General features: G+C 35.9%; 2 non-coding genes across 2 annotated transcripts; both read right to left on the bottom strand.

Moving 5' to 3' along the window:
- Positions 1-5,877: 5,877 nt before the first annotated feature.
- Trnat-ugu lies at positions 5,878-5,950 on the bottom strand. Its single transcript has one exon. It is a non-coding gene; the product is annotated as a tRNA-Thr (tRNA).
- Positions 5,951-10,617: 4,667 nt separating this feature from the next.
- On the bottom strand, positions 10,618-10,690 carry Trnat-ugu. The gene has a single exon. It is a non-coding gene; the product is annotated as a tRNA-Thr (tRNA).
- Positions 10,691-13,320: the final 2,630 nt, after the last annotated feature.

Here is a 13,320-nt window from a genome sequence, read left to right as displayed (position 1 = left end):
TCTTTTAAGTTTTTTTTTTTTTAGTTCTTTAAATAGAGGATGAAAATTGGAATACCTATATTTATTAATATTATGTATTTTTACCATCTTATTTAAACATGTACATTTAAAAGAGTGAAACATTAGAAATTCTAGATTTAGAACGTTCCTCGAGAATCTGCTGCACGATTATACGCAGAATTTCTAAAACCATCTTGCCAAAGAACTTACGAGTGGACGTTGATTATTTTTCTTGCCTGCTTGTTATGCATTTTGTCGTTTCGGGTCGTTTAGTCGCTATAGCTAAGGCTCATTTCACGTAAAGCAAGTTTCTCGCGGAAAAGTCTGCATATTTTTATTTTTCTTATTTTCAGTCGTTAGTCGCACATCATTTTCATTAAAAATTATTTTATTAGAAATTAGTACCTTGATAAGAAATATAAATTAGATAACGAATAAGATAATAATTAGAAGTTATTTTGACCAGAAATTAATATTTTGTGGAGCCACAACATGCCCTATTCCATGGTAACCTTGAAAGAATCGCGGATATCTTTGTAAATTCGATAGCGCAAATGCTTTCATCAATTTCAGGGAAATTAAGATTTCACCGGATCGTGTATCTATCCGTGGATTTATTTCCAACTGTTCGAAGAAGTACGAATGTAAAAGTTTCGCCGCTGTTAAACGCGATCGCAGATCTGTCTGTGAACTTTCGAAAGAACTTCTTTTCACGGCATCCATCTCCCGTTTTTCGTTATTAGTTAAAGCAACCAATTAAAGAAATTGCGTTTCGGTCGGATTGTATGTACACAAGGTATCTCAGGATTTCTTAATTAATTACGCATATATATCTACCGCCAATTGAGCGTGTTATTTCGATTATAAGTAAGAGATAAGATAGATCTATTACTTTTAGAAACAATTTTTACAGGTCTATTTATTGTTCCCACGATTTGAGACATATCGTCCCGTTATTCATATTAAGCGTTAACTAAACACAATTCTTCTGCGACATAATCGTAGATAATGTACACAACAATTGTGTAGTGTAACGGATACTTTTAGTTCAGAGAGTGTTCGTATTGTATTTGTGTATTGTATGTGTATTTGTTCGAATACTTTGCACCAGTTCGGTAGATGAATCTGATATTAGATAAAGAACAAGGGATTAAATTCTATGGAGAAAATATAATTATTATTCACGCGACGGTATGTTCATCCCGTAGAGCCAATTTGTCGAGAAGTTCGAACGCTTTAGAAACTTCGAGACGGTGTTCCTTTGGCGTGTTGACCCGTATGACCTGACTGTGACATATTGCGTAATGCAGTGCAGCAACACATTGTGATGCATGAAGAGAGATGCACAACGCCGCGCGGCGGGTGAAACGCTGACGCCCCCGGTAAAGGGAGGACGCGATTCTTCCCCGTGAATCGATTACTGGGACCGCAGTCGATAATACGAATTCCCGCTATTACTGTCACCTACGTGTTCCGTTCTTCTCCTTTATATTAGACTTCTGTATGCATTGAATACGTTTCTGTTTCTGATATGAGAATGATATCCTTTCAAAATGATAATTTTTGGAATTTGTAGTAGCAGTTTACGGGAAGTTGCGTGGAAGTTGTATTCCATCAAAAATGAGCAAGTACTATTCAGCGATAACGTATTACATAGCATGTAACAAAAGTATATGGTTCATCGATGGTTTACGCGATAGCGCGAATTTTCTCTTGAAATCCATAAAATATTACACGCATTCGGAAAATATAAAATTCTTATGGAAGAAGGTGTATTTAGTATTATTAGTTGATAAATTAATTATTGTGCAAAATTATCGTATTAATAATTAATTATTTACTACGATATTTTGTTGACAAATGAAATTTCACTTATTCATCAAATACTTATTCATACAGACACTCTTCGCTTGTATTCCTTGAAGAGCATGTTTGCGCCGTAATTCTCTGATTATATTCTTGTAATTGCGAACAAATTTGGCTGGGTTTGAATCGTCCACCTCGCCTGTTACATACCTTGTAGACTTTTCAATTTCGTTCATGCCGAGTGTTCCACACTCGGTCTAGATATAGCGTCGGAAACGGGACGAGGCATATATAGCCGTAGACATTTTCCGAGGTTGCATTTCAGCGGCCATTATGGTTTTCCCATTTCCTGAATGTGATATCCAGGTGAAAGGTAGTCGGGAATGGATACAAGGACACGTGTGGTCCACGACCAGCCGCAAGGGTGAGGGCAGAGGGATACGGACGGATAGCGGTCATAGCTGGCAGAGATACGAAAATAATTGGGCAGAAAGCTAGCGGTTTCTCAGGCGAGACTCTCTCGGATACGTGGGATGATATTCGCTGGTTGTGTCGTATAATTTACACGGTCAGATGAAAATAGCGGAAAGAGATGAAGGGAACGTGAAATCTTCCTTATTTGTTCAGTAGTGTACCGAGAGTTAACGAAAATCAGTCACGATCTGATTGGAATTGAACTCGTTAGAGGCCGGGTTGCTGGGAGGTTTATGCGAATTTGCATAAAGTCCCGCCTTTTCGTGAGAGGATTTCCTTCTTTTATTGCGGTTTTGTTCCTCGTAGGTCTTTTTACGTCCTCGAGTTCTTTGTGAGCGAAAGAAGCTTATTTTACAGATCGAGGGAAACCGGATTCCATGTATTCAGATAGTTTTACGATGGTTTAATTGGAATATGATGGTTTTAAAGATTCGAATTGAGACGTAGTTTTAAAGATAGAAAATTGTTTCATTACGTCTTGAATATGGTTTTCTTTCGAAGAAAAGACTATGCCACGCTATTGAACGTGCTCAAATCGAAGTTTCCCTTTGTACCTTCATTCCCATTTGTAAACGTTGGGATGTCCCGTTGATAGTTTGCTCGATAACGTATTCGATTACATGATATCGCATACTGTCGATCTTTATCGACAATATTTGGTTGACTATCACGCGCGATGTGTACCAATGATGTGTAACGATGAGCGGCATTCAGGTAATTATAAGACCTGTTACGGAGCTGCAAATTGTTCATGGATCTTGATATAACAGGCGAAGTCGCGACAGCGAACTTAACAGGTTGTTGCCAGAGACAGGGTAATTTGTCTTTGGTAAATTAATAACATCGCGGTACCTTCCGTAAGAAGTTTTCAACGCGGCTTGCCATCCGCTTTCATTAAAATTCGATGATTTATCTTTTTGCGCACCACTCGCGTGCAAATTATAATTAACTGCATTGCAAGAATTTGCAACAGAGATATGAAAAATGAGAGAGGAAAGCGGAGTTGCATTGGGCAACATCGAATTCGATCAATTACTCAAGTAAATTTTTGTCGTTGAACATTTGGAAATAAATTAAAATATAAATTGATGTGTGAAATGAAATTTTATTACGAAGTTCTGGAGAATTTAGGAAGGAGAATATTCTTTCAACCAGTTAACTCACATATTCACCGCGATTAAGCGTATCGTAATTGTTGTTTTAACGCCGAACTTGTCGCGAACGTTGAATTAGATCGGTGAAAGATAAATCATCGGTAGGCATGATCAATTTACCAAGAGATTCGGAACATTTCGATAAATTGTCGGACAGTCTCGCATGGGATATTGTGAAATTGCTTTGACACATTTCCTATCGTTTGCCTGAAGGCTGCTATGCAACGGAAATCGATAATTTAACCAATAGATAATACACACGGTCAGATGGAACGTGTCTGCTTGTGTGTCGTTCGTAAGCTCTATTCGTTGCTTTTGGCCAGTAATTCATGGGTGTTAATTCTCTTCCTATTTCATGTTACTTACACTGATATTACGTTCCTCTGTTTCACAAATGTATTCCTTTCTTGTTGTTTCATTTGGAGGTCCTGTATTTGCAATATTTTGATAACTTTCACTTCTTGTACTTTTTAATGTTTGCCGAGGGAAAGCTGAGACGCGAGATGATGAATTTTCTTATAAAATCACGAAGTGATAAATTTCAATGATCTGTTCAAAAATTGACCAATACCGCAGTAATAATTTATGATCTAAAAATGCATTCTTATACCGACAATTAACTTCTTTCCCTTTCCAATTCCCTCAATAATATTTTGGTCATTCATTTCTCGAACAGACGAACGTATTCTTCTTTATATTTGTAGACTCGAAATTGAGAAAATGGGGAGAAGTTAACTTCTACAACGAGGAACTTCTTTATTCCTGCAGATGTGAAAAAACAAAGTTGACTCGAAAATCATCCTCAGATGCATAAATCCGTTTGCCCGGAGGACAGAGAGTAAATTTTAACGAGGCAGGAGGTCTTTTGTTTTCCATTCGGCCGGCTTCAGTTTTCCATAAATTAATATTTACCAGAAACGGGAAGTAAAGCGAGCTACTTTTCAACTCGCTGGTCCCTCGAACCTATTTAGATCAAAGCAGTTGCTAAAGCAAACAGGCCAGCCTCTCTCTCCCTCTCTCTCTCTCTCCCTCTGTGCTGTGTCTTCGGCTGGCGGGGACGAAATTCTCATTACTCTTGCTTGATAGTTTAAACAAGCATCGTTTGTTATCGACGAAACGAAACGCGTGGATATCGTGTTTTCTATTATTCTATTTCTAAGCATTCTTCTTCGAAGGACTCTTTTTCTCCAACTAGACTCGGGACGAAGACGTACGAGTAGAGGTTCAAGAGTTCACCGAGTCAATGCACTTCTATAAATCTAAATGAACGACGACAGGAAAGTAGAACGCTTAAATGCAACGAAACTGACGCGTAACGTCGTCGAGTTTCAATTTCGTGTTGTCGCGAATTGTTTCAACAAGGACGTGATATCATCGAATCATGAAAGTACTATTTGTACAATGACACGACGTTGTTGGTTTAATAAAAATTATCTTTTAATAAAAATCGCAAATTATGAATGTGAAAAAGAAATAAGAACGACGTTAATTATGGTCAAACAAAGCAAGTCATTTGTGGTCGTTGAAAAATTATAATAACGAACGAAGTGGCAGTTTTACGATTTCATTTCGATTATGTAATTTTATTTCTGTTCGTCGGTTTTCATCCCATCGTTGTCCTAGAAATGTTTTAGGTAAAAAAATTTATTTTATATAATAAGAAAAGCTGATAAAGAAACAAAAATCACTCCAAATTCAAAAGTATTCAATTACATATTAATATTATTTTACGATTTCAATAAAAACTATATTTATTACGCTTCAAACGATTATTAGATCCCTTTACTCATTCTTGAATTATGAAGAAACGATTCATAAGGTGTAATGGTCTCCAGTTGAACGAAGACACAATTTTTACCACACGTCCAATAAGTTCGTATAAGAACGTAACAGACAGCGGCGGGAAATATTTTGTCCACATGTGGATTGCACACGTTTTATCGTCGTGATCGATAGCGAAGCACCAGTGGTTTAGGATGAAGAGTTCCTACGAGGACAGTGAGAAATTCATTGAACCGTTACAAATATTTGCACGTGCGATTGTTCTTATTCAGAAAAACATTAATATTGTATATAAACTCCTGACTTGAATTTCTATAAATTTCGTTTAATTTCGAGCTAGTAACACGTCGTTGTAACGATTTTCTGTGACAATTCCATAAAGCTAACTGTATATATTAATGCGCGAATTTATATTACTCGTTTTATTTAGTGTTTCGATGGCAATAAACTATATCGTAAAATATATAATCATGTATTTATTCGATTTTATAAATATGGTATAGACAATAGAAATGTTTTTTTGCTTGTTTGGTTGTTATTATTGCAGAAAAATATTTTTTATATATAGAATTATAAATTCATAATCTTTTTTTATGTTGCAAATATGTTTTATTTATTTAATAATGTTTTAAATTGATATTAAAGAAGAAAAAAAATGACATGCCCCCAGAGAGATTTGAACTCTCGACCCCTGGTTTACAAGACCAGTGCTCTAACCCCTGAGCTATGGAGGCTTATACTCCTCCAACTTTTGGCATCATAGAAAAATGTTGCGTTTCATGAAATATTTACGGTTAGAAGTTAAATAACTATGAATATTCTTATTTTACTTCCACGTATGCTTGAAACATAATTCTGTGCAGAACTGGAAAGAAATCTTTTGAAAAGAATGTAAGTCTAGTTTACAAATGATTAATATTGTCGCGTAATAGCCATTGAAATTAATTACGTAATGGGAACGTAACGAATAATTCAGCCTTATTCTTAACACCTTGTCTGATATGCTTATCTATTTTCTATTTATAGTTCCCTATTCGATTAGGCTGCAGTTCTTATTTCATTAATCTTTTATTATCATTAATCTTTTTATTTTATTAATCTTGATATGTATTTGTATATTTTAAGGTCACTTATCCTATTATATAAATCAATTTATTATTTATTATATATTATATAAAGTAAAAAATATTTAAAAATTTTATGAAATAAAAAATGATTAATCTTCGCCTGTAATCTTGATAGATAGACATAGAAGTAGTTTTTAATTACATCTACATTTCATTCAAACTTATTCATAAGATAAGAATATCAGCATGAATTTCTGCCATCATGCGATTCTTATCTACCTACATACATTACGCTAACCTTATGTACATGGTTCCGTATCTGATCAAACTGTTATTTTTATTTGTATGAAGTAGTTATCGAGACAATAGTATTTCAGAGTTAATTTCCTCGTTAATAATATAAAATAAAAGATTGTCGATTAAATCAGGCATAATTAGTATTCATGTGTATTCCTGATTGACAAACACACAATTTCTAACAATTAAAATTGTAAGTGGACTGATGGCGAATGCATCGAGCAAATTGTACATCGATTTTGTTAGCGATTATCTAATTACATGGTTATATGGTAACTGTGGCATTCATTGGTAATAGTGTTATTTAAGCGAATTCCAACGCGCGGCCGTGATTTATTATGCATACGCCATGCGTCATCCATAACATGCCACTCTTTCGAGTGAAAACAGATTCTACAAGTAAAAGGATTTTTCGAAATTTTCATTTATTTTTCTTAACCATTTGAAACCTCGATGGAGATTTATTTCAGTTTACATGAGTGAAAACTCGTAACGAAAGTTAAGAAAGACTTAAATATCTCGCCTATGTCGTACGGTGGGCCAAATCTTAGATAAGCTGGTCAAAACGTAATTTTTCGAAGCAAAGTAATGTAATACATAGTTTGTTTAAAACACTAACAGTAAGTTTTATTGAAAAGGTCAAGATACTTGTATGATATTCTGACGTTTATCCACGCTAACGACTGTACAAGGAATGTAAAAGTATCCTAGGTATCGCAATCGCAAAACCATTGGGGCCTGCTAAGCCACGACGCAGTACGAGAGAGGGTTTAATTTATGGCACCCTCAAGTGGCTTTCTCTTTCTAGAACCGAGGGTGACGAAACCCTCCAAGCCTTTGAAGCTTCAGGTTTTCTTACAAGGGATGATTAAAAAGTTGCTGAATCGTGTTTCTAATTCTATTTTTGTTAATTAAAGTGGTTTGAAGTATCAATAACAATTTGTCTGTTAAACGTGTTAAGCGTTAAATCTGTATGTATCTCTCTACATTTTAAAAAACATTTTTTGTCATTATTGGATGATTAAAAAAAGAAATGTCAATGTTGGTATTACTCTTGTAACCTCACTTGAGCAAAGTTCACATTCAAACTGTTTAAAAAGAGGAAGACCATGACGACGACGAAGAAGAAGAAAGTAAGCGTCATTCCAACGATGTACCGTGAATGTTTAATTTGATAAACGTGGTAACGTGTTCCTCGAAACAAGTCGCAGTTTCTGTCCAAATAGCCGACATATGGTTCGTGCTCTGCACAATGTCTGCAAGTATTCAAAGCGTGTACCTGTGCTCCATTTTTGTGTTTAATCGGTGCATTCCCGTGTATACACGTAGCAACGAACACACAGGTGTAAACATAAACGGCGTTGCTGTTGTTGCACAATAGGGAAAGAGAGGAAGGAAGGAAAGGGAACAGGGTTGCTGGGCTCGGAAGGAAAAATGGGAACGAACGGATCTGTAGAGAGCCATAGCTTGGGGAAACCAAATGTTTGCGGACAAATCGTCGTCGTTTTCGACGGGGAAAAATCAACAAACGTTTCTGGCTTGGCCCTAATGCACCGTCCGATGGAAATCGTTCCGCACGCGAGGACACGCTCTCTACATTCGACCGCTGAATTCCGGATCTATGAATATGTCTAGATACGGCCAAGGGTACGACGTGTATCCGCTTCCATCGTAGGTCGTCGCGTTTCACAGGTTTTTATCGTTTCATAAGGGGAAGGTTTTGTAACACGCAATACGCGAATTTATGCGATTTCCTTTGCGAAGTTTAGAGCATGTAGAAAAATGAAATCTAGGGAGAGGTATATTAACGATTATAATTTTATGATTTTGAGATTGTAAGATTTAAGAAGGTAAGTGTTAACGATTGTGAGATAGTAACGGTGCCGGTTGATTTGTTAAGGCTGTAAAGTCGTTCGTTTGATTGTTTGATGATTTGTTAAGGATATAGACTCTATCCGTATCTTACAACACGAAAATCTGAGCAATCTCTCTCCCTCTCTCACTCTCTCTTTTTCTATCAAACCAGTTTAATTTTCGTCCTTCGCACAGATCCAGCAAAATCTAACTAAAATGAAAAAAATAAACGAAAGTGGAAAATACTTCCAAACATGAGTGAACTCCACTCGTCAAAATCACGATTCATCCAGTAACTACGACTTGATCAGTCACGTAACCCCGAACTCTTTGATGAGTTTTTCGTTCGGTCGGGCATACATGCGGTTTTAATTTGGCTCGCACGAAATTTGGGAATTCAAATTAAGCGGTTTACCGAGAATCGTGACTCCCTTTATTTTCTCTGGACTTCGTCACCGAGAATACTCCGAGTGCTTTTGCTTTTGCTTCTACTGCCGGTCTGACTACAGCTTCGTTAGACTAATATCAGCCGGATGGTGCGAGGGAATCTTTCGTTTCCGACCGCGTGGAAGGGAAGCTAACGCGAATTTCGCTTTAATTTCTAACCACGTATCAGGGGCCACGGTATGCGGGCATCGGGTCGACTGGAAAACTGGGGCTGGCTCTCTCTCTCTCTCTCTGGATTCTCCAGAAACTGCGTTACGTACTTCCTATTAAATTAACTCTTACCGTTTTCGAATTTATCCCATCTATTACGATAAACGAGTTCCGAAATGTTTTTGAACGTCACACCATCCTCGATATTCATTATTCTCCGCTTCTCCATGTATCAATTTCGTCGATGCGATTCAATTATATTTTGATGATCGGTTTCGCGAGTTTGATACGTTTTTCCTTTTGCTCGTGAGATTATTTCCGTGCAGTTTTTTCTGATACGTATTAATTGATAATTGAATTGAAAGCTGCGATATGGCTCAAAAGGTAATTGCATTTTTCATTTCGAGTTGAGGTTTGCTTCGGGACAATTACGAAAAGAAACTACAGATCTAAACTCGCCCTATTCCCTAAGTTGTTACTCCACAATCTTTGAAAACCTTTTAATTACAATCTATCAAACTCAATGGAGGAAAGAGAGGGATCAGTTAAGGAACCATCGTCCTTTTTCTTGGACTTTCAGCAAGCATTCGAAATTTCTTCTGGGCTTTTATTCGGCGGTAAAACAATGACCCTTTATAGCTCGTAAATTAATGGTGGCTTTTTGCCGACTTTTTCGATGTTCGAACGATATCGAACAGGTATCGGGGTAAGAAATCGATAAATTCGCGCAACAAAGACCGCGGAGGGGTGAATTGTAAGTCAGCCCCGTGCACAAAGTGCTTTAGTATTGTTGGAAGAGAGAGAATGCTCCGTGTCCCGAGCCCGGTTTGCTCGGTAATATAAAGGCATCGTATATTCAACGATACGTGGTAGAAATTATAGGGAATTTCGAAATACATCGTTCCCGTTCACGTTAGAACAGGGTCGTTCGTAGCAGCACGCCCACCGTTATTGCTATCTTGTAAATTTACCAAGGAATGATATATCCGTTTCCCACTTATGTCCAGAGTTTCGAACGATACATCTTTCCCTCTGACTATCCTATTTAAATGTTGCCCACCTCGTATAATGTGACGTAAATTATTCAGATATCTCGATAGACAGCTTTGCTTTCGAAATAATGTGGTGTAAAATAAAATAGCCAAGTTTGTCGACATGCGGTGTATTTTGTAGAAAATGTAGCAAATAATTAGACACGATATTTGAGATGGTTCTAATACTTTAACACCTAAACTAACAATCTGTCACATGCATATACTACCAATCGTAAATATCCGAACATTTTTACATTCTCTTTATTATAATATCGTTTTTTCTCTCTGTCGTTCCTTACATGTCTAGTTTCCTTTTTACGATTTCTATTTTATTTTTTTCTACCCCTTAATTTCCTAATTTGTTCTCTTTCAGCTTGCAAAAGAAAAATACATTTTTAAAAATTAATTATTCAATGAATTTTTGTTACCACGTGATACCTCTTATTCCGCATTTATGTACAGTTTCAGTATATATGAGTTTCTTAACGCGAACTTTACTTGACCGATACCATCGGCAAAAGTATGAAAGGGCGGAGTAGTCGTGCAAAATTTTGCCTCCAGAGAGATTTGAACTCTCGACCCCTGGTTTACAAGACCAGTGCTCTAACCCCTGAGCTATGGAGGCTGTTGAAGTTTTTTTTTTCTTCTGCACATCTGGCTGTATCCACCTTAAATTGCTTAATATTTTAACAATTTTTTTGTGTCTTGTCATTATTACAACATATGAGCGGTATTTTATTGCTTCGTCGTATTCATCAGGACGATATTTCGTCAAAACACGCATCCAATACAACCACATCTCATTCAATTAATAGCCGATAGGGAATCGCATTGCTAGTCACGCTAGTCAGTATTCGCGTGCGAATCCACGTTTGAATTTCTTTAGCGTCGACGAACGGACACCTGGCGTCGCATAGCTCTTAAAAGTTAATTGTAACGGCGACTAGGAAATGCAGCCGCAGATGTTTCGAATGTGAATTTTCCTTTCTGTCGGGCTGCAGTGTGCCAGGGACACGGAAATTCTGCAGTTTCAGCGGAAATAATAGCAGTTGCCTTGAGTTCCGACAGCGTAGCTTGGCTTGCTTGCGCACACCTTTGCCTAAGTTAAAATCAAATAAAGAAAAAGGGGAACTGATAATGTTCCGCAGATAGCAGTTTGATAATTACACCAAGGAAACGTCAGACCTGGTACGAAAAGGAACTTGCATGCTTAATTCGTTGCTTCGTAGAATGAAAAGGGAAGTCATTGTTATTGCTCCTTTCTAACGTCTGGAATTGCTGTGGTAATAATTATTTGTATCTGAGGATTAGATTCGTTGGATTATCGAGTTAATTCGCAAATGTTTTTTTTAGAAATTTAGAGAATTTTTGTTATTATTTTTATTAAATATTGTTAATTTGAAGTCTCCTGTGTCACATTAAGATATTCTGTGCAAATGACCAGTTGTTATTTACACAGTAAGAAATAAATTGTAATTTTGTTCCTATTAATATTACTTTGGATGCGATACATCTCTTTGACGATGTCAAAATAATATCATTCAGAAATTAATTAAATTACCTGAAAATCCGATGAAACGTGATTATTTTAATAGATGCAAAGTTATTTTTATTTTTATTATGAACGTGTAAACAAGAAATTAAAGACAATTTAATTAAACATATTAAATCGGATTCGACAGCAATATCTTCAAGGATAGTTAATACATAAACTGATTTAGCGCATTGCTTTTGCAGTGAAATAATGGTAGTATCGTGGACAAATGGCCTAAGAAATATCGGGTGAACCATAAACAATGTTGCGAGAAAGCCTAAGTGTCGACAGGTCAAAAGGGTCTAGAAACTTCAATGGACCGAGCGGCTCATCAATGTGTCGTGGGTTCTTCAATAAAATAGTTACGCGGAAAAAAGGTCTACTTGACCATGGCCACGTTAAATAACCATCGTTTCCTATTTAATCCATTGTAAATAGATCTATCGATAAATAAAAATATCCTAGATAATCATATGGTAGTGATGGACGGTTATTAAATTTGATACAGTGAAGTGAATCATTTAAAATAAAGTTCAATATTTTGTCAGGAATTGTTCATAATTAAATTTATTTAAAATACGTATATTATGAATAATCTTTTGTCAATACTCAAATATTTATTAGGAAGGTATATAAGATATTTTTGACAACAGTTTTAGAAATGTCTGCACTGCGCTGACATTTTCTGTTTCCATGAATTATTTGTATTTAATAGACATATTATTAACACTATTTCTCGTATTTCTTTTAAATATTAGAAATAAGGTTCGAAAGAGAATTTGTTGTATATGTGTGGAGTTATAATAAAGATAATACATGCGAATATGCGACCTATTCAGGTGCTACAACTTTCCATGGCGGAAGAAAAAAAGGGTCAAACGTCACGTCAAGCTCTTTTTCCCCTCTATTCGCTTTTATCACTTCCATTTTAAAAGCTCTTTCGGCCTGAATACCGAATGCACGATCGTGAAGTAGTTAGCATTTAATTAAGTCCAGAAAACGCTCTATTATATACCGCCGAATTCATTATACAAAGATTTTAACAGCTCACCATCGATCCATTTGACAAAATATATTGATAACATACGTACACTGTACATACGTATAATGGTACTGTAATTGAAAATTATCCGGCACCAGTATGTTATTTTATAATCAATCGACACCTTAATAAAAACGTTAGAGAATTTTACAGGTACCTTTCAAATATCAAATATTATAGATACAGATATGCCAGAAAATAAGAGAAATGCCATCTCTTAAACTGAAATTTATGAGAAGTAATTAATCTGCCACACATTTACCTCAGTTCTATTTCACGATTGAGTAGTTAAGATAATTCGATACACAGTCGAATGGGAAGTATGCAAAGTAACCACACGCTGCATTGCGACAATTGTTCCCAACAAATTAAATACATACAGTCTCGATACTTAGTTTCGAAGTTGAAATGGTGAAATCGATAATTGTGGTTTTGCATTTGGAAAATTTATATTTGCTGTAACTGTAGATGAATAGAAATGTTGATTGGGATAATAAAATATTTCTACGATATTAAAATAATACCAACACCAGAAAGTTTATATGAACATAATTACATAATTTGGTAGAATTCATGCATTGAAATATTTCACATGCACCATTGTTATATTCAATATTCAACGGTTTCATATCATTAAAATAATTTCAAGTCATTCGCGATTATGAAGATTACCATGATA

Source organism: Bombus bifarius, unplaced genomic scaffold, assembly GCF_011952205.1.
Source record: "Bombus bifarius isolate JDL3187 unplaced genomic scaffold, Bbif_JDL3187 scf7180000008208, whole genome shotgun sequence".
In the NCBI taxonomy this organism is placed as follows: domain Eukaryota; kingdom Metazoa; phylum Arthropoda; class Insecta; order Hymenoptera; family Apidae; genus Bombus; species Bombus bifarius.
The sequence above is the reverse complement of the archived record's forward strand: the minus strand, read 5'-3'. Positions and strand labels throughout refer to the sequence as shown.